This window comes from Triticum urartu, chromosome 1 (assembly GCF_003073215.2).
Source record: "Triticum urartu cultivar G1812 chromosome 1, Tu2.1, whole genome shotgun sequence".
Taxonomy (NCBI): Eukaryota; Viridiplantae; Streptophyta; class Magnoliopsida; order Poales; family Poaceae; genus Triticum; species Triticum urartu.
The window spans coordinates 175,796,312-175,815,914 of NC_053022.1; positions in this window are offsets into that span (position 1 = coordinate 175,796,312).

A 19,603-nucleotide genomic window follows, 5' to 3' on the forward strand; every position below is an offset into this window, starting at 1 on the left:
CAGATTGGTTCGGATATGATGAACTAACCCTAATTTTTTTGTGTGGCTTTTTCGTGGACTGTAGGTATGAAGAACAGACTCGATCTAATCTACGAAAAACTGTAAAATCTCACCGAGCAACCTGGAAATCTAATACCACTTGATAGAGACGAGGGTCCCGATGTTTCGATGAGATGATAACTATCGATTTGGTGGAGACGACTTTGACGATCCGACTACAAACGTGCACGATGTTGCGCCTTAGCAATCGCTAAACCAATCTCCTGAGGTTACTGACGATGCTGGAAGCACGGTCAGCCTGAACACGAAGGTCTATTCCTGCAAGCAATCGAAGAACGAGCAAGAATATGATAAAGCAATCTGAATATTGCAAATAAATATGAAGCATTGATAATGGTGGGGATCCGGAAGCGGTCTTGGTCTGGTCGTTGGACACAAACGAAGTACACGAAGTTGCAATGGCTAACTTTTAACTAAACAAATCCCAAAGTCTAAACGACTCCCTAAGGGCTGTATATATGGAGGAAGAGGGGGGAATTTCGTGGCCCTTGAGGGTGGGGTCCGAAACCAACCCTAACTCTTGTTTCCCCACACATACGGACTCTAAAAATAGCCTATACTTAAGTATTTCGAAATTACATGGGCCTGGCCCATTAATAAGGTGACGCAGCACCTAGAATAGCCTATGGACGAATATTATGAAGTGGCATCTTGTATATTTCGTCCAAGGCTTCATGCACTCCTTATGGCGGCTTCAAAGTCCTGAAATCATCACTTGTAACTCCGTTCTTGATCCCCTTGCGCATGCCATCAACTCCAGGCGTGTTCTTGCTCCAATGTTCATCCTTCTCCAAGCTAGGCCCTTCATTTGTAAGCAAAACAAATGTATCCAATTTAGGCAGCATCATAATCTCATGAACATTAGAATCATTACCAAGAAACGAAAGTACCTGGTAATTTAATTGGCGTGCGCGAGCTCTAGTAATTGGTCCAGTATATGTAACAGTAGGGGCTATGGGTGTAACAATGGTATTGATGTCCTCATCAAAACAAGGCAAAAACACTGTTCATGCTTACTACCAAGAGTTGAAATCTTATATGCATCATTGTGGCATAGAAGAATCTGAGAATGATACAATGAATAGATTTTTTGGTGGTTTGAACCATGATATTCAGGCAAGATTTCAGTATATTCCTCATTGCATTACTGGTATGTATGTTCGTGCTTGTACCTTTGAGAGACAGATACAGGAGGATGCATTAGGTGACTACAACAACTACTATTGCAGTTCATGCTCACCACCGCCGGTTGGTTCCTCCACCGTTGCACCTCGGATTGTGAGCGCGGCATCATCTCAAGAGTATGGTACATTGTCAACGTCCGTACCTACATCAGCTACATATTTGCGACAAGGTAATAGTAAAGGTATTGATGATATAACTTGACATGAGAATGATGCATGCCTAGTTAACTTGAATGCGTCATGTATTGAGTTACCTGTTGATTTGAGCACACCACCTATTTTAGAGAATCTTGTTACTGTGATGAATGCGTCATGTGATCAAACAACTGAAATATCAACAATTTTGAGTGCACCCATTGAATTAACTGTTGATGCAAAAGAACCAATGTTTAATCATTTTGATATGACCTCCAATCTTGGTGATGATTCTGTGTTCAATGACTTATTGCATGTTTGCTTATGTAAGCATGTTGTAGCATGTAAATTTGATGCAAGTAATGTTTATTCACCAAAGTTGGGATGGTTTAATGATGAACATTGCCAATCTTTTGAAATGAATAAGGGCTTCACTTATATGTGCAAACTGAGTTGCAATATTTTCATGCCTTCTACTTCTTGTGATAATTTTTTGGCTTTAGATTTTATGAACTATGAAAGTTACTCATGTATACATGTGTCATATGTGCAAAAATCAAGGGAAGTTAAAATGGATGACATATACATATACAACATGTACACCTTGTCTCTTTTGTTAGCCACATTCAGATTAAGCAACGCTGAGGACGGTTTTGTTTTCAAAAAGGGGAGGATGATGAGGACATGACTACCTTGGATACGACCAAAAATATTGCATACATGCATATTTGTCAGGTGATTTCTAATGCAAACTATTCAATAATCTATTTATGTTATCCAGAACAAAAAATACTTCACACACTTTTGTGTTTTGTCTAATTGCAGGTGTATGGGACATTTATACAATCCACATATGAAGATAAGGGAAAAGGAGAAGTTTAGGTTCTGTTCAAAAAGTCCTCTCACGTCACTTTTGGGCCAATAGAAGATAGAGTCCAAGTCTCTCACGTTCTGGATTCATATTCGGACTGCACAGACATACCTGACTCAAAATGACAACAACTTTTTCATACGGACTCTGAATTGGGTGATTCTTTTTTTGTTGGAAACTAGATTTCGTGCTCTTTCCAACCCAATTGGATTCACCTTCAAATTCGTCTGAAGCATTGAGTTATGGACGAAACAATCTAACATTGCAGCAGAATCCGAGTGAAACTACAAGCCCAAAGGTGTTGCATCACCTCCACTTGGACCCATGACCCTTGTATGACCTAAGGTTAGTTTTAGGCTGCCTTGGGACGTCCTCACACCTCCTTGGCCGCCACCCCTTGCTCCTATATAAGTAGATCCATCTAGTAGCTTTTTCCTTGGGTTTTATTTAGTTAAAGGTTAGCCATCGCTGCAACTTCGTGTACTTGTTGTGTCCAACGACCAGACCAAGACCGCTTATGAAACCCCACTTTTATCAATACTTCATCCATATTCGCAATATTCAGATTGCTTAATCATATTCTTGCTTGTTCTTCGATTGCTTGCAGGAATAGACCTTCGTGGTCAGGTTGATCGTGCTCTGGTGTGGTCAATAACCTCTCGGAGTTGGTTTAACAATTGCTAAGGCGCAACGTTATGCACGTTCGTAGTCGGATCGTCAAAGTCGTCTCCACCAAATCGATAGTTATAATCTCATCGAAAGATCGGGACACCCTCGCCTCTATCATCTCGTGTTCTTGATTCGGCATGATCTTGATGTCCCGCGAGCTTTGCTATTATAGTTGGATCTTATGATGTTTCTCCCCCTCTAATCTCTTGTGATGGATTGACTTTTCCTTTTGAAGTTATCTTATTGGATTGAGTCTTTAAGGATTTGAGAACACTTGATGTATGTATTGCATGTGCTTATGTGTGGTGACAATGGGATATTCACTTGATCTACTTGATGTACGTTTTGGTGATTAACTTGCGGGTTCCGTGACCTCGTGAACTTATGCATAGGGTTGACACACGTTTTCGTCTTGACTCTCCGGTAGAAAGTTTGGGGCACTCTTTGAAGTTCTTTGTGTTGGTTGAATAGATGAATCTGAGATTGTGTGATGCATATCGTATAATCACACCCATGGATACTTGGGTGACATTGGAGTATCGACATTAGGGTTTTGGTTGATTTGTATCTTAAGGTGTTATTCTAGTATGAACTCTAGGATAGATTGAATGGAAAGAATAGCTTCGTGTTATTTTACTATGGACTCTTCAATAGATCGATCAGAAAGGATAACTTTGAGGTGGTTTGTACCCTACAATAATCTCTTCGTTTGTTCTCCGCTATTAGTGACTTTGGAGTGACTCTTTGTTTCATGTTGAGTGATAGTTATATGATCCAATTATGTTAATATTGCTGAGAGAACTTGCACTAGTGAAAGTATGAACCCTAGGCCTTGTTTCAACGCATTGCAATACCGTTTTCCCTCACTTTTATCATTATCTACCTTGCTGTTTTTATATTTTCAGATTACAAAAACCTATATCTACCATCCATATTGCACTTGTATCACCATCTCTTCGCCGAACAAGTGCACCTATACAATTTACCATTGTATTGTGTGTGTTGGGGACACAAGAGACTCTTTGTTATTTGGTTGCAGGGTTGTTTGAGAGAGACCATCTTCATCCTACGCCTCCCACAGATTGATAAACCCTAGTGAAGGAAATATGCCCTAGAGGCAATAATAAAGTTATTATTTATTTCCTTATTTCATGATAAATGTTTATTATTCGTGCTAGAATTGTATTAACCGGAAACATAATACATGTGTGAATACATAGACAAACAGAGTGTCACTAGTATGCCTCTACTTGACTAGCTTGTTAATCAAAGATGGTTATGTTTCCTAACCATGGACAAAGAGTTGTTATTTGATTAACGGGATCACATCATTAGGAGAATGATGTGATTGACTTGACCCATTCCGTTAGCTTAGCACTCGATCGTTTAGTATGTTGCTATTGCTTTCTTCATGACTTATACATGTTCCTATGACTATGAGATTATGCAACTCCCGTTTACCGGAGGAACACGTTGTGTGCTACCAAACGTCACAACGTAACTGGGTGATTATAAAGGAGCTCTACAGGTGTCTCCAAAGGTACATGTTGGGTTGGCGTATTTCGAGATTAGGATTTGTCACTCTGATTGTCGGAGAGGTATCTCTGGGCCCTCTCGGTAATGCACATCACCTAAGCCTTGCAAGCATTGCAACTAATGAGTTAGTTGCGAGATGATGTATTACGGAACGAGTAAAGAGACTTGCCGGTAACGAGATTGAACTAGGTATTGAGATACCGACGATCGAATCTCGGGCAAGTAACATACCGATGACAAAGGGAACAACGTATGTTGTTATGCGGTCTGACCGATAAAGATCTTCATAGAATATGTAGGAGCCAATATGAGCATCCAGGTTCCGCTATTGGTTATTGACTGGAGACGTGTCTCGATCATGTCTACATTGTTCTCGAACCCGTAGGGTCCGCACGCTTAAGGTTTCGATGACAGTTATATTATGAGTTTATGAGTTTTGATGTACCGAAGGAGTTTGGAGTCCCGGATGAGATCGGGGACATGACGAGGAGTCTCGAAATGGTCGAGCCGTAAAGATCGATATATTGGACGACTATATTCGGACATCGGAAAGGTTCCGAGTGATTCAGGTATTTTCGGAGGTACCGGGGAGTTACGGGAATATGAGGAAGAAGCAATGGGCCTTAATGGGCCTTAGTGGGAAGGACCAGGAGGTGGCGCGCGCCCCTCCCAAGCCCAGTCCGAATTGGACAAGGGATTTGGGGTGCGGCCCCTCTCTCCCTTCCTTCCCCTCTTCCCCCCTTTTCCCCCCTTCTCCTAGTTGGACTAGGAAAGGTGGAAACCTACTCCAACTAGGAGTAGGAATCCTACTCCTCCTTGGCGCGCCCACAAGGGCCGGCTGGCCTCCCCCTTGCTCCCTTATATACGGGGGCAGGGGGCACCCCATGGACACAAGTTGATCCACGCGATCATATTCTTAGCCGTGTGCGGTGCCCCCTTCCACCATAATCCTCGATAATATTGTAGCGGTGCTTAGGCGAAGCCCTGCGATGGTAGAACATCAAGATCGTCACCACGCCGTCGTGCTGACGGAACTCTTCCCCGACACTTTGCTGGATCGGAGTCCGACGATCGTCATCGAGCTGAACGTGTGCTAAAACTCGGAGGTGCCGTAGTTTCGGTGCTTGATCGGTCGGGCCATGAAGACGTACGACTACATCAACCGCGTTGTGCTAACGCTTCCGCTGTCGGTCTACAAGGGTACGTAGATTACAATCTCCCCTCTCGTTGCTATGCATCACCATGATCTTGTGTGTGCGTAGGAATTTTTTTGAAATTACTACGTTCCCCAATAGTGGCATCCGAGCCTATGTTTTATGTGTTGATGTTATATGCACCAGTAGAACACAAGTGAGTTGTGGGCGATATAAGTCATACTGCTTACCAGCATGTCATACTTTGGTTCGGCGGTATTGTTGGACGAAGCAGCCCGGACCGACATTACGCGTACGCTTACGCGAGACCGGTTCTCCCGACGTGCTTTGCACAAAGGTGGCTAGCGGGTGACAGTTTCTCCAACTTTAGTTGAACCGAGTGTGGCTACGCCCGGTCCTTGCGAAGGTTAAAACAGCACCAACTTGATAAACTATCGTTGTGGTTTTGATGCGTGGGTAAGATTGGTTCTTGCTTAAACCCGTAGCAGCCACGTAAAACTTGCAACAACAAAGTAGAGGACGTCTAACTTGTTTTTGCAGGGTATGTTGTGATGTGATATGGTCAAGACATGATGCTAAATTTTATTGTATGAGATGATCATGTTTTCTAACCAAGTTATCGGCAACTGGTAGGAGCCATATGGTTGTCGCTTTATTGTATGCAATGCAATCGCGCTGTAATGCTTTACTTTATCACTAAGCGGTAGCGATAGTCGTGGAAGCATAAGATTGGCGAGACGACAACGATGCTACGATGGTGATCAAGGTGTCGCGCCGGTGACGATGGTGATCACGACGGTGCTTCGAAGATGGAGATCACAAGCACAAGATGATGATGGCCATATCATATCACTTATATTGATTGCATGTGATGTTTATCTTTTATGCATCTTATCTTGCTTTGATTGACGGTAGCATTATAAGATGATCTCTCACTAATTATCAAGAAGTGTTCTCCCTGAGTATGCACCGTTGCGAAAGTTCTTCGTGCTGAGACACCACGTGATGATCGGGTGTGATAGGCTCTACGTTCAAATACAACGGGTGCAAAACAGTTGCACACGCGGAATACTCAGGTTATACTTGACGAGCCAAGCATATACAGATATGGCCTCGGAACACGGAGACCGAAAGGTCGAGCGTGAATCATATAGTAGATATGATCAACATAGTGATGTTCACCAATGAAACTACTCCATCTCACGTGATGATCGGACATGGTTTAGTTGATTTGGATCACGTGATCACTTAGAGGATTAGAGGGATGTCTATCTAAGTGGGAGTTCTTAAGTAATATGATTAATTGAACTTAAATTTATCATGAACTTAGTCCTGGTAGTATTTTGCAAATCATGTTGTAGATCAATAGTTCGCATTGTTGCTTCCCTGTGTTTATTTTGATATGTTCCTAGAGAAAATTGTGTTGAAAGATGTTAGTAGCAATGATGCGGATTGGATCCGTGATCTGAGGTTTATCCTCATTGCTGCACAGAAGAATTATGTCCTTGATGCACCGCTAGGTGACAGACCTATTGCAGGAGCAGATGTAGATGTTATAAACGTTTGGCTAGCTCAATATGATGACTACTTAATAGTTTAGTGCACCATGCTTAACGGCTTAGAATCGGGACTTCAAAAGACGTTTTGAACGTCATGGACCATATGAGATGTTCCAGGAGTTGAAGTTAATATTTCAAGCAAATACCCGAGTTGAGAGATATGAAGTCTCCAACAAGTTCTATAGCCAAAAGATGGAGGAGAATCGCTCACCAAGTGAGCATGTGCTCAGATTGTCTGGGTACTACAATCGCTTGAATCAAGTGGGAGTTAATCTTCCAGATAAGATAGTGATTGACAAAATTCTCTAGTCACCATCACCAAGTTAGTAGAACTTCGTGATGAACTATAGTATGCAAGGGATGACGAAAACGACTCCCGAGCTTTTCATGATGATGAAATCGATGAAGGTAGAAATCAAGAAAGAGCATCAAGTGTTGATGGTAGACAAGACCACTAGTTTCAATAAAAGGGCAAAGAGAAGAAGGGGAACTTCAAGAAGAACAGGAAGCAAGTTGCTGCTCAAGTGAAGAAGCCCAAGTCTGGTCCTAAGCCTGAGACTAAGTGCTTCTACTGCAAAGGGACTGGTCACTGAAAGCGGAACTGCCCCAAGTATTTGGCAGATAAGAAGGATGGCAAAGTGAACAAAGGTATATTTGATATACAGATTATTAATGTGTATTTTACTAGTGTTCGTAGCAACCCCTCGGTATTTGATACTGGTTCAGTTGCTAAGAGTAGTAACTCGAAACGGGAGTTGCAGAATGAACAGAAACTAGTTAAGGGTGAAGTGACGATGTGTGTTGGAAGTAGTTCCAAGATTGATATGATCATCGTCGCACACTCCCTATACTTTCAGGATTAGTGTTGAACCTAAATAAGTGTTATTTGGTGTTTGCGTTGAGCATGAATATGATTTGATCATGTTTATTGCAATACGGTTATTCATTTAAGTTAGAGAATAATTGTTCTTCTGTTTATATGAATAAAACCTTATATGGTTACACACCCAATGAAAATGGTTCATTGGATCTCGATCGTAGTGATACACATATTCATAATATTGAAGACAAAAGATGCAAAGTTAATAATGATAGTGCAACTTATTTGTGGCACTGGCGTTTAGGTCATATTGGTGTAAAGCGCATGAAGAAACTCCATGCTGATGGGATTTTGGAATCACTTGATTATGAATCACTTGATGCTTGCGAACCATGCCTTATGGGCAAGATGACTAAGACTCCGTTCTCCGGAACAATGGAGCAAGCAACTGACTTATTGGAAATAATACATACTGATGTATGTGATCCGATGAGTGTTGAGGCTCACGGCAGGTATCGTTATTTTCTGACCTTCACAGATGATTTGAGCAGATATGGGTATATCTACTTGTTGAAACACAAGTCTGAAACATTTGAAAAGTTCAAAGAATTTCAGAGTGAAGTGGAGAATCATCGTAACAAAAATAAAAAGTTTCTACGATATGATCGTAGAAGTAAAATATTTGAGTTACGAGTTTGGCCTTCAGTTAAAAACAATGTGAAATAGTTTCACTACTCACGCCACCTGGAACACCACAGCATAATGGTGTGTCCGAACGTCATAACCGTACTTTATTAGATATGGTGCGAACTATGATGTCTCTTACCAATCTACCACTATCGTTTTGGGATTATGCATTAGAGACAGCTGCATTCACGTTAAATAGGGCACCATATAAATCCGTTAAGACGACACCGTATGAACTATGGTTTGACAAGAAACCTAAGCTGTCGTTCCTTAAAGTTTGAGGTTGCGATGCTTATGTGAAAAAAACTTCAACCTGATAAGCTCAAACCCAAATCGGAGAAATGTGTCTTCATAGGATATCCAAAGGAAACTATTGGATACACCTTCTATCATAGATCCGAAAGGCAAGACTTTTGTTGCTAAATTCGGAAACTTTCTAGAGGATTTTCTCTCGAAAGAAGTGAGTGGGAGGAAAGTAGAACTTGACGAGGTAACTGTACCTTCTCCCTTATTGGAAAGTAGTTCATCACGGAAATCTGTTCTTGTGACTACTACACCAATTAGTGAGGAAGCTAATGATGATGATCATGTAACTTCAGATCAAGTTACTACCGAATCTCGTAGGTAAACCAGAGTGAGATCTGCACCAGAGTAGTACGGTAATCCTGTTCTGGAAGTCATGTTACTAGACCATGATGAACTTGCGAACTATGAGGAATTGATGATGAGCCCAGATTCCGCGAAATGGTTTGAGGCCATGAAATCTGAGATATGATCCATGTATGAGAACATGTATGAGAACAAAGTATGGACTTTGATGGATTTGCCCGATGATCGGCAAGCCATAGAAAATAAATGGATCTTCAAGAGGAAGACGGACGCTGATAGTAGTATTACTATCTACAAAGCTAGACTTGTCGAAAAAGGTTTTTGACAAAGTTCAAGGTGTTGATTACGATGAAATTTTCTCACTCGTAGCGATGCTTAAGTCTGTCCAAATCATGTTAGCAATTGCCGCATTTTTATGAAATCTGGCAAATGGATAAACAAAACTACATTCCTTGATGGATTTAAAGAAGAGTTGTATATGATGCAATCAGAAGGTTTTGTCAATCCTAAAGGTGCTAACAAAATATGCAAGCTCCAGCGATCCATCTATGGACTGGTGCAAGCATCTCAGAGTTGGAATATACGTTTTGATAAGTTGATCAAAGCATATAGTTTTATACAGACTTGCGGTGAAGCCTGTATTTACAAGAAAGTGAGTGGGAGCACTACAACATTTCTGATAAGTATATGTGAATGACATATTGTTGATCGGAAATAATGTAGAATTATTCTGCAAAGCATAAAGGAGTGTTTTGAAAGAAGTTTTTCAAAGAAAGACCTCGGTGAAGCTGCTTACATATTGAGCATCAAGATCTATAGAGATAGATCAAGACGCTTGATAAGTTTTTTCAATGAGTACATACCTTGACAAGATTTTGAAGTAGTTCAAAATGGATGAGTCAAAGAAAGAATTCTTGCCTGTGTTACAAGGTGTGAAGTTGAGTAAGACTCAAAGCCCGACCACGGCAGAAAATAGAATGGGAATGAAAATCATTCCCTATGCCTTGGCCATAGGTTCTATAAAGTATGCCATGCTGTTTACCAGACCAATTGTATACCCTACACTAGTTTTGGCAAGGGAGTACAATAGTGACCTAGGAGTAGATCACTGGACAGCGGTCAAAAATTATCCTTGGTGGAATAAGGATATGTTTCTCGATTATGGAGGTGACAAAAGGTTCGTCGTAAAAGGGTTACGTCGATACAAGTTTTGGCACTGATCCGGATGACTCTTAGTCTTCATCTGGATACATATTGAATGTGGGAGCAATTAGCTAAAGTAGCTCCGTGCAGAGCATTGTAGACATAGAAAATTGCAAAATACTTACGGATCTGAATATGGCAGACCCGTTGACTAAACTTCTCTCACAGGCAAAACATGATCACACCTTAGTACTCTTTGGGTGTTAATCACATAGCAATGTGAACTACATTACTGACTCTAGTAAACCCTTTGGGTATTGGTCACATATCGATGTGAACTATGGGTGTTAACCACATAAAGATGTGAACTATTGATGTTAGATCACATGGCGATGTGAACTAGATTATTGACTCTAGTGCAAGTGGGAGACTGAAGGAAATATGCCCTAGAGGCAATAATAAAGTTATTATTTATTTCCTTATTTCATGATAAATGTTTATTATTCATGCTAGAATTGTATTAACCGGAAACATAATACATGTGTGAATACATAGACAAACAGAGTGTCACTAGTATGCCTCTACTTGACTAGCTCGTTAATCAGAGATGGTTATGTTTCCTAACCATAGACAAAGAGTTGTTATTTGATTAACGGGATCACATCATTAGGAGAATGATGTGATTGACTTGACCCATTCCGTTAGCTTAGCACTCGATCATTTAGTATGTTGCTATTGCTTTCTTCATGACTTATACATGTTCCTATGACTATGAGATTATGCAACTCCCGTTTACCGGAGGAACACTTTGTGTGCTACCAAACATCACAACGTAACTGGGTGATTATAAAGGAGCTCTACAGGTGTCTCCAAAGGTACATGTTGGGTTGGCGTATTTCGAGATTAGGATTTCTCACTCCGATTGTCGGAGAGGTATCTCTGGGCCCTCTCGGTAATGCACATCACCTAAGCCTTGCAAGCATTGCAACTAATGAGTTAGTTGCGAGATGATGTATTACGGAACGAGTAAAGAGACTTGCCGGTAACGAGATTGAACTAGGTATTGAGATACCGACAATCGAATCTCGGGCAAGTAACATACCGATGACAAAGGGAACAACGTATGTTGTTATGCGGTCTGACCGATAAAGATCTTCGTAGAATATGTAGGAGCCAATATGAGCATCCAGGTTCCGCTATTGGTTATTGACCAGAGACGTGTCTTGGTCATGTCTACATTGTTCTCGAACCCGTAGGGTCCGCACGCTTAAGGTTTCGATGGCAGTTATATTATGAGTTTATGAGTTTTGATGTACCGAAGGAGTTCGGAGTCCCGGATGAGATCGGGGACATGACGAGGAGTCTCGAAATGGTCGAGACGTAAATATCGATATATTGGACGACTATATTCGGACATCGGAAAGGTTCCGAGTGATTCGGGTATTTTCGGAGGTACCGGGGAGTTACGGGAATACGAGGAAGAAGCAATGGGCCTTAATCGGCCTTAGTGGGAAGGACCAGGAGGTGGCGCGCGCCCCTCCCAAGCCCAGTCCGAATTGGACAAGGGATTTGGGGCGCGGCCCCTCTCTCCCTTCCTTCCCCTCTTCCCCCCTTTTCCCCCCTTCTCCTAGTTGGACTAGGAAAGGTGGAAACCTACTCCAACTAGGAGTAGGAATCCTACTCCTCCTTGGCGCGCCCACAAGGGCCGGCCGGCCTCCCCCTTGCTTCTTTATATACGGGGGCAGGGGGCACCCCATAGACACAAGTTGATCCACGTGATCATATTCTTAGCCGTGTGCGGTGCCCACTTCCACCATAATCCTCGATAATATTGTAGCGGTGCTTAGGCGAAGCCCTGCGACAGTAGAACATCAAGATCGTCACCACGCCGTCGTGCTGACGGAACTCTTCCCCGACACTTTGCTGGATCGGAGTCCGGGGATCGTCATCGAGCTGAACGTGTGCTAAAACTCGGAGGTGCCGTAGTTTCGGTGCTTGATCGGTCGGGCCGTGAAGACGTACGACTACATCAACCGCGTTGTGCTAACGCTTCCGCTGTCGGTCTACAAGGGTACGTAGATCACAATCTCCCCTCTCGTTGCTATGCATCACCATGATCTTGTGTGTGCGTAGGAAATTTTTTGAAATTACTACGTTCCCCAACACTTAGGTCATCCACTTGAGGGAAATTTGCTACTGTCCTACAAACCTCTGCACTTGGAGGCCCAACAACGTCTACAAGAAGAAGGTTGTGTAGTAGACATCAAGCTCTTTTCTGGTGCCGTTGCCGGGGAGGTTAGCGCTTGGAGGTATATCTTTAGATCTTGCAATCGAATCTTTTAGTTTCTTGTTTTATCACTAGTTTAGTCTATAAAAGAAAACTACAAAAATATAACTAAGGTTGCCTCATATGCTTCATCTTTTTAATGTCTTTCATGAAAATAAGGATTGTGATAATTGTGCCAAAGTGCTCGAAGAAGAATGTATTACAATGTTTGGCACTAAATATTTGAATGACGAGCATAATCGCAATGTTGTTAGTATGAGTTCTTTGAATATTCATGATTTTAATGATATGCAAAGTCACAAGCTTGAGGATTCTATGTTTGATGAAGATGATACTTTTAGTCCCCCAAGTTTTGATGAGAAAATTTATTTCGATGATAGCATGCCTCCTATTTCTGATGATTATATTGATGAAAGTGGGTTTGGAGAGGTCATGGCTTTAGTTAACGTTAATCCCACAATTTTGGAAGAGTGTCAACTTTGCATACATGTGGATCGTGTTAAGAATATGTTTTGTGATAGCTATATTGTTGATTTTTCTTATGCTCCTACGTGTAATTATTATGAGGGAGGAACATATGCTTGTAGGAATTTCAATAATATCAAGTTTCCTCTCTATGTGTTGAAAATCTTGAAGATTTGCTTGTTTTACCTTCCTATGCAAGTTGATTCTTGTTCCCACAAGTTGTTTGCTCACAAAATCCCTATGCATAGGAAATGGGTTAGACTTAGATGTGCTAGTCATATTCTTCATGATGCTCTCTTTATGTTTCAATTCTTATCTTTTATGTGAGCATCATTGAAATCATCATACCTAGCTAGGGGCGTTAAATGATAGCGGTTGTTGGGAGGCAACCCAATTTAATTTTTGTTCTTTGCTTTTTGCTCCTGTTTAGTAATAAATAATTCATCTAGCCTCTGTTTAGATGTGGTTTTATGTTTTAATTAGTGTTTGTGCTATATAGAACCTTTGGGAAGACTTGGGTGAAGTCTTTGCGATCTTTCTGTAAAAATTAGAAACATTTGCGCTCACGAGATTAGCTGCCATTTTTTTTACTGGAGAGTGAGTTTAGGTTGATTCATTTTGTAAATGATTAATAGACAAATTCCTCAGGTCCACAAATTTATTTCAGAATTTTTGGAGTGACAGAAGTATTCGAATGATACAGATTACTACAGACTGTTCTGTTTCTGACAGATTCTGTTTTCATTGTGTTGTTTGCTTATTTTGATGAATCTATGAGTAGGTATGAACCATAGAGAAGTTGGAATACAGTATATATTACACCAATATGAATTTAGAATGAGTTCACAATAGTACGTAAGTGGAGATTTATTTTCTTATACTAACAGAGCTTACGAGTTTTCTGTTAAGTTTTGTGTTGTGAAGTTTTCAAGTTTTGGGTAAAGATTCGATGGACTATGGAATAAGGAGCGGCAAGAGCCTAAGATTGGGGATGCCCAAGGCACCCCAAGGTAGTATTCAAGGACAAACAAGAGCCCAAGCTTGGGGATGCCCCGGATGGCACCCCCTCTTTCGTCTTCGTTCATCGGTAACTTTACTTAGAACTATATTTTTATTCATCACATGATATGTGTTTTGCTTGGAGCATCATTTTATTTTCTTTTGTTTTGCTTGCTTCTTTAATAATATACCAAGATATGAAATTCTTAAATGTTAGAGAGTCTTCACATAGTTGCATAATTATTCGACTACTCATTGATCTTCACTTATATCTTTTGGAGTAGTTTGTCATTTGCTCTAGTGCTTCACTTATATCTTTTTAGAGCACGACGGTGGTTTTATTTTGAAGAAATAGATGAACTCTCATGCTTCACTTATATTATTTTGAGAGTCTTTAGAACAGCATGGTAATTTGCTTGGGTTATAAAATTAGTCCTACTATGATGGGCATTCAAGAGGGGTATAATAAAAACTTTCATATAGAGTGCATTCAATACTATGAGAAGTTTGATACTTGATGATTGTTTTGATATATGACGATGGTGATATTAGAGTCATGCTAGCTGAGTAGTTGTGAATTTGAGAGATACTTGTGTTAAAGATTGTGATTCCCGTAGCATGCATGTATGGTGAACCGTTATGTGATGAAGTCGGAGCATGATTTATTTATTGATTGTCTTCCTTATGAGTAGCGGTCGGGGACGAGCGATGGTCTTTTCCTACCAATCTATCCCCTAGGAGCATGCATGTAGTACTTCGTTTTGAAAACTGATAGATTTTTGCAATAAGTATGTGAGTTGTTTATGACTAATGTTGAGTCCATGGATTATATGCACTCTCACCCTTCCACCATTGCTAGCCTCTCTAATACCACGCACCTTTCGCTGGTATCGTACACCCACCATATACCTTCTTCAAAACAGCCACCATACCTACCTATTATGGCATTTCCATAGCCATTCCGATATATATTGCCATGCAACTTTCCACCGTTCCATTTATTATGACACGCTCCATCATTGTCATATTGCTTTGCATGATCATGTAGTTGACATCGTCTTTGTGGCAAAGCCACCATTCGTAATTCTTTCATACAAGTCACTCTTGATTCATTGCACATCCCGGTACACCGCCGGAGGCATTCACATAGAGTAATATTTTGTTCTAAGTATCGAGTTGTAATTTTTGAGTTGTAAGCAAATAAGGGTGTGATGGTCATCTGAAGGAAATATGCCCTAGAGGCAATAATAAAGTTATTATTTATTTCCTTATTTCATGATGAATGTTTATTATTCATGCTAGAATTGTGTTAACCGGAAACATAATACATGTGTGAATACATAGACAACCAGAGTGTCACTAGTATGGCTCTACTTGACTAGCTCGTTAATCAAAGATGGTTATGTTTCCTAACCATGAACAAAGTGTTGTTATTTGATTAACGACGTCACATCATTAGTTGAATGATCTGATTGACATGACCCATTCCATTAGCTTAGCACCCGATCGTTTAGTATGTTGCTATTGCTTTCTTCATGACTTATACATGTTCCTATGACTATGAGATTATGCAACTCCCGTTTGCCGGAGGAACACTTTGGGTGCTACCAAACGTCACAACATAACTGGGTGATTATAAAGGAGCATTACAGGTGTCTCCAAAGGTACATGTTGGGTTGGTGTATTTCGAGATTAGGATTTGTCACTCCGATTGTCGGAGAGGTATCTCTGGGCCCTCTCGGTAATGCACATCACATAAGCCTTGCAAGCATTACAACTAATATGTTAGTTGTGAGATGATGTATTACGGAACGAGTAAAGAGACTTGCCGGTAACGAGATTGAACTAGGTATTGGAATACGGACGATCGAATCTCGGGCAAGTAACATACCGATGACAAAGGGAACAACGTATGTTGTTATGCGGTCTGACCGATAAAGATCTTCGTAGAATATGTAGGAGCCAATATGGGCATCCAGGTCCCGCTATTGGTTATTGACCGGAGACGTGTCTCGGTCATGTCTACATTGTTCTCGAACTCGTAGGGTCCGCACGCTTAAGGTTACGATGACAGTTGTTATGAGTTTTATGCATTTTGATGTACCGAATGTTGTTCGGAGTCCGAGATGAGATCACGGACATGACGAGGAACTCCGGAATGGTCCGGAGATAAAGTTTGATATATATGATAATAGTGTTTGGTCACCGGAAGGGTTCCGGAAATCACCGGAAGGGGTTCCGGATGTTTCCCGAAATGTTTAGGTACGAGAACACTTTATTTGGGCCAAAGGGGAAAGCCCACAAGGTTTTTGGAAAGCGCAAAAGGAAGTTTTGCGGAGTCCAGGGGCCAGACGCCAGGGTCCCTGGCGTCTGGCCCTGGAGTCCGAGAAGGACTCTTGCCTTTCGGGTGAAACCGACTTTGTGGAGGCTTTTACTCCAAGTTTCGACCCCAGGGCTCAACATATAAATAGAGGGGCAGGGCTAGCACCAAAGACAGATCAAGAAACACAAGTTGATCCACGTGATCTATTCCTTAGCCGTGTGCGGTGCCCCCAGCCACCATAGTCCTCGATAATACTGTAGCGGAGTTTAGGCGAAGCCCTGCTGCTGTAGTACATCAAGATCGTCACCACACCGTCGTGCTGACGGAACTCTTCCCCGACACTTTGCTGGATCGGAGTCCGGGGATCGTCATCGAGCTGAACGTGTGCTCGAACTCGGAGGTGCCGTAGTTTCGGTGCTTGATCGGTTGGATCGTGAAGACGTACGACTACTTCCTCTACGTTGTGTCAACGCTTCCGCAGTCGGTCTGTGTGGGTACGTAGACAGCACTCTCCCCTCTCGTTGCTATGCATCACATGATCTTGCGTGTGCATAGGAATTTTTTTGAAATTACTACGAAACCCAACATCATCATTATTTGAGCATTGTCCCATGTGAGGAAAGGATGATGGAGACTATGATTCCCCCACAAGTCTGGATGAGACTCTGGATGAAAAATAAAAAAAAGAGGCTATAAAAAAGAGGCTATAAAAAAGAGAAGGCCCAAAAAAACAAAAACAAAAAAATTAGAGAAAAAGAGAGAAGGGGCAATGCTACTATCCTTTTACCACACTTCTGCTTCAAAGTAGCACCACGATCTTCATGATAGAGAGTCTCCTATGTTGTCACTTTCATATACTATTGGGAATCTTTCATTATAGAACTTGGCTTGTATATTTCAATGATGGGCTTCCTCAAAATGCTCTAGGTCTTTGTGAGCAAGCAAGTTTGATGCACACCCACTTAGTTTCTTTTTGAGCTTTTCTACCTCTTGAGCACTGCGTTGGTTTTCCATTAAAGAGGTAAGGGTGATGCAACAAAGTAGCGTAAGTATTTTCCTCAGTTTTTGAGAACCAAGGTATCAATCCAGTAGGAGACTACATGCAAGTCCCTCGTACCTACACAAATAAATAAGAACCTCGCAACCAACGCGATAAAGGGGTTGTCAATCCCTTCACGATCACTTACGAGAGTGAGATCTGATAGAGATAATAAGATAATATTTTTGGTATTTTTATGATTTAGATTGAAAGTAAAATAGATTAGAAACTTATATGATAAAAGATAGACCCGGGGGCCATAGGTTTCACCAGTGGCTTCTCTCAAGATAGCATAAGTATTACGGTGGGTGAACAAATTACTCTCGAGCAATTGATAGAAAAGTGCATATTTATGAGAATATCTAGGCATGATCATGTATATAGGCTTCACGTCCGCGACAAGTAGACCGAAACGATTCTGCGTCTACTACTATTACTCCACACATCGACCGCTATCCAGCATGCATCTAGATTATTAAGTTCATAAGAACAGAGTAATGCATTAGGCAAGATGACATGATGTAGGGGGATAAACTCAAGCAATATGATATAAACTCCATATTTTTATCCTCGATGGCAACAATACAATACGTCCCTTGCTGCCCCTGCTGTCACTGGGAAAGGACACCGCAAGATTGAACCCAAAACTAAGCACTTCTCCCATTGCAGGAAAGATCAATCTAGTAGGCCAAACCAAACTAATAATTCGAAGAAACTTGCAAAGATAACAAATCATGCATAAAAGATTTCAAAGAAGAATCAAATATTGTTCATAGATAAACTTGATCATAAACCCACAATTCATCGGATCTCAACAAACACACCACAAAAAGAATTACATCGAATAGATCTCCAAGAAGATCGAGGAGAACTTTGTATTGAGATCCAAAGAGAGAGAAGAATCCATCTAGCTGATAACTATGGACCCGAAGGTCTGTGGTAAACTATTTACACATCATCGGATAGGCTATGGTGTTGATGTAGAAGCCCTCCGTGATTGATTCCCCCTCCGGCGGAGCTCTGGAAAAGGCCCCAATATAGGATCTCTTGGGTACAGAAGATTGTGGCGGTGGAAATAGGGTTTCGTGGTGCTCCTAGATGTTTTCGGGGTGTATGGATATATATAGGAGGAAGAAGTAGGTCGGTTGAGCTGCGAGGGGCCCACGAGGGTGGGGGCGCGCCCACGGGGGCAAGCGCGCCTCCCTACCTCGTGGCCGCCTTGCTTCTTTCTTTACGTCTACTCCAAGTCCCCTGGATCATGTTTGTTCCAAAAATAACTCTCCCGAAGTTTCATTCCGTTTGGATTCTGTTTGATATTACTTTTCTGCGAAACACTAAAATAGGCAAAAAACAGCAATTTGCACTGGGCCTTGGGTTAGTAGGTTAGTCCCAAAAATAATATAAAAGTGTATAATAAAACCCATTAAACATCCAAAACAAGTAATATAATAGCATGGAACAATCAAAAATTATAGATACGTTGGAGACGTATCAAGCATCCCCAAGCTTAATTCCTGCTCGTCCTCGAGTAGGAAATGATAAAAACAGAATTTTTTTTATGTGGAATGCTACCTAGCATAATTCTCAATGTAATTTTCTTTATTGTGGCATGAATGTTCATATCCGAAAGATTCAAGACAAAATTTTAATATTGACATAAAAATAATAATACTTCAAGCATACTAATAAAGCAATCATGTCTTCTCAAAATAACATGGCCAAAGAAAGTTAACGCCAGGGTTTTCCCAGTCACGACGTTGTAAAACGACGGCCAGTGAATTGTAATACGACTCACTATAGGGCGAATTCGAGCTCGGTACCCGGGGATCCTCTAGAGTCGACCTGCAGGCATGCAAGCTTTTTCAATCTTCACGCAATATATGAGCGTGAGCCATGGACATAGCACCATAGGTGGAATAGAACGATGGTTGTGGAGAAGACAAAAAGGAGAAGATAGTCTCACATCAACTAGGCGTATTAATGGTCTATGGAGATGCACATCAATAGATATCAATGTGAGTGAGTAGGGATTTTCATGCAACGGATGCACTAGAGCTATAAGT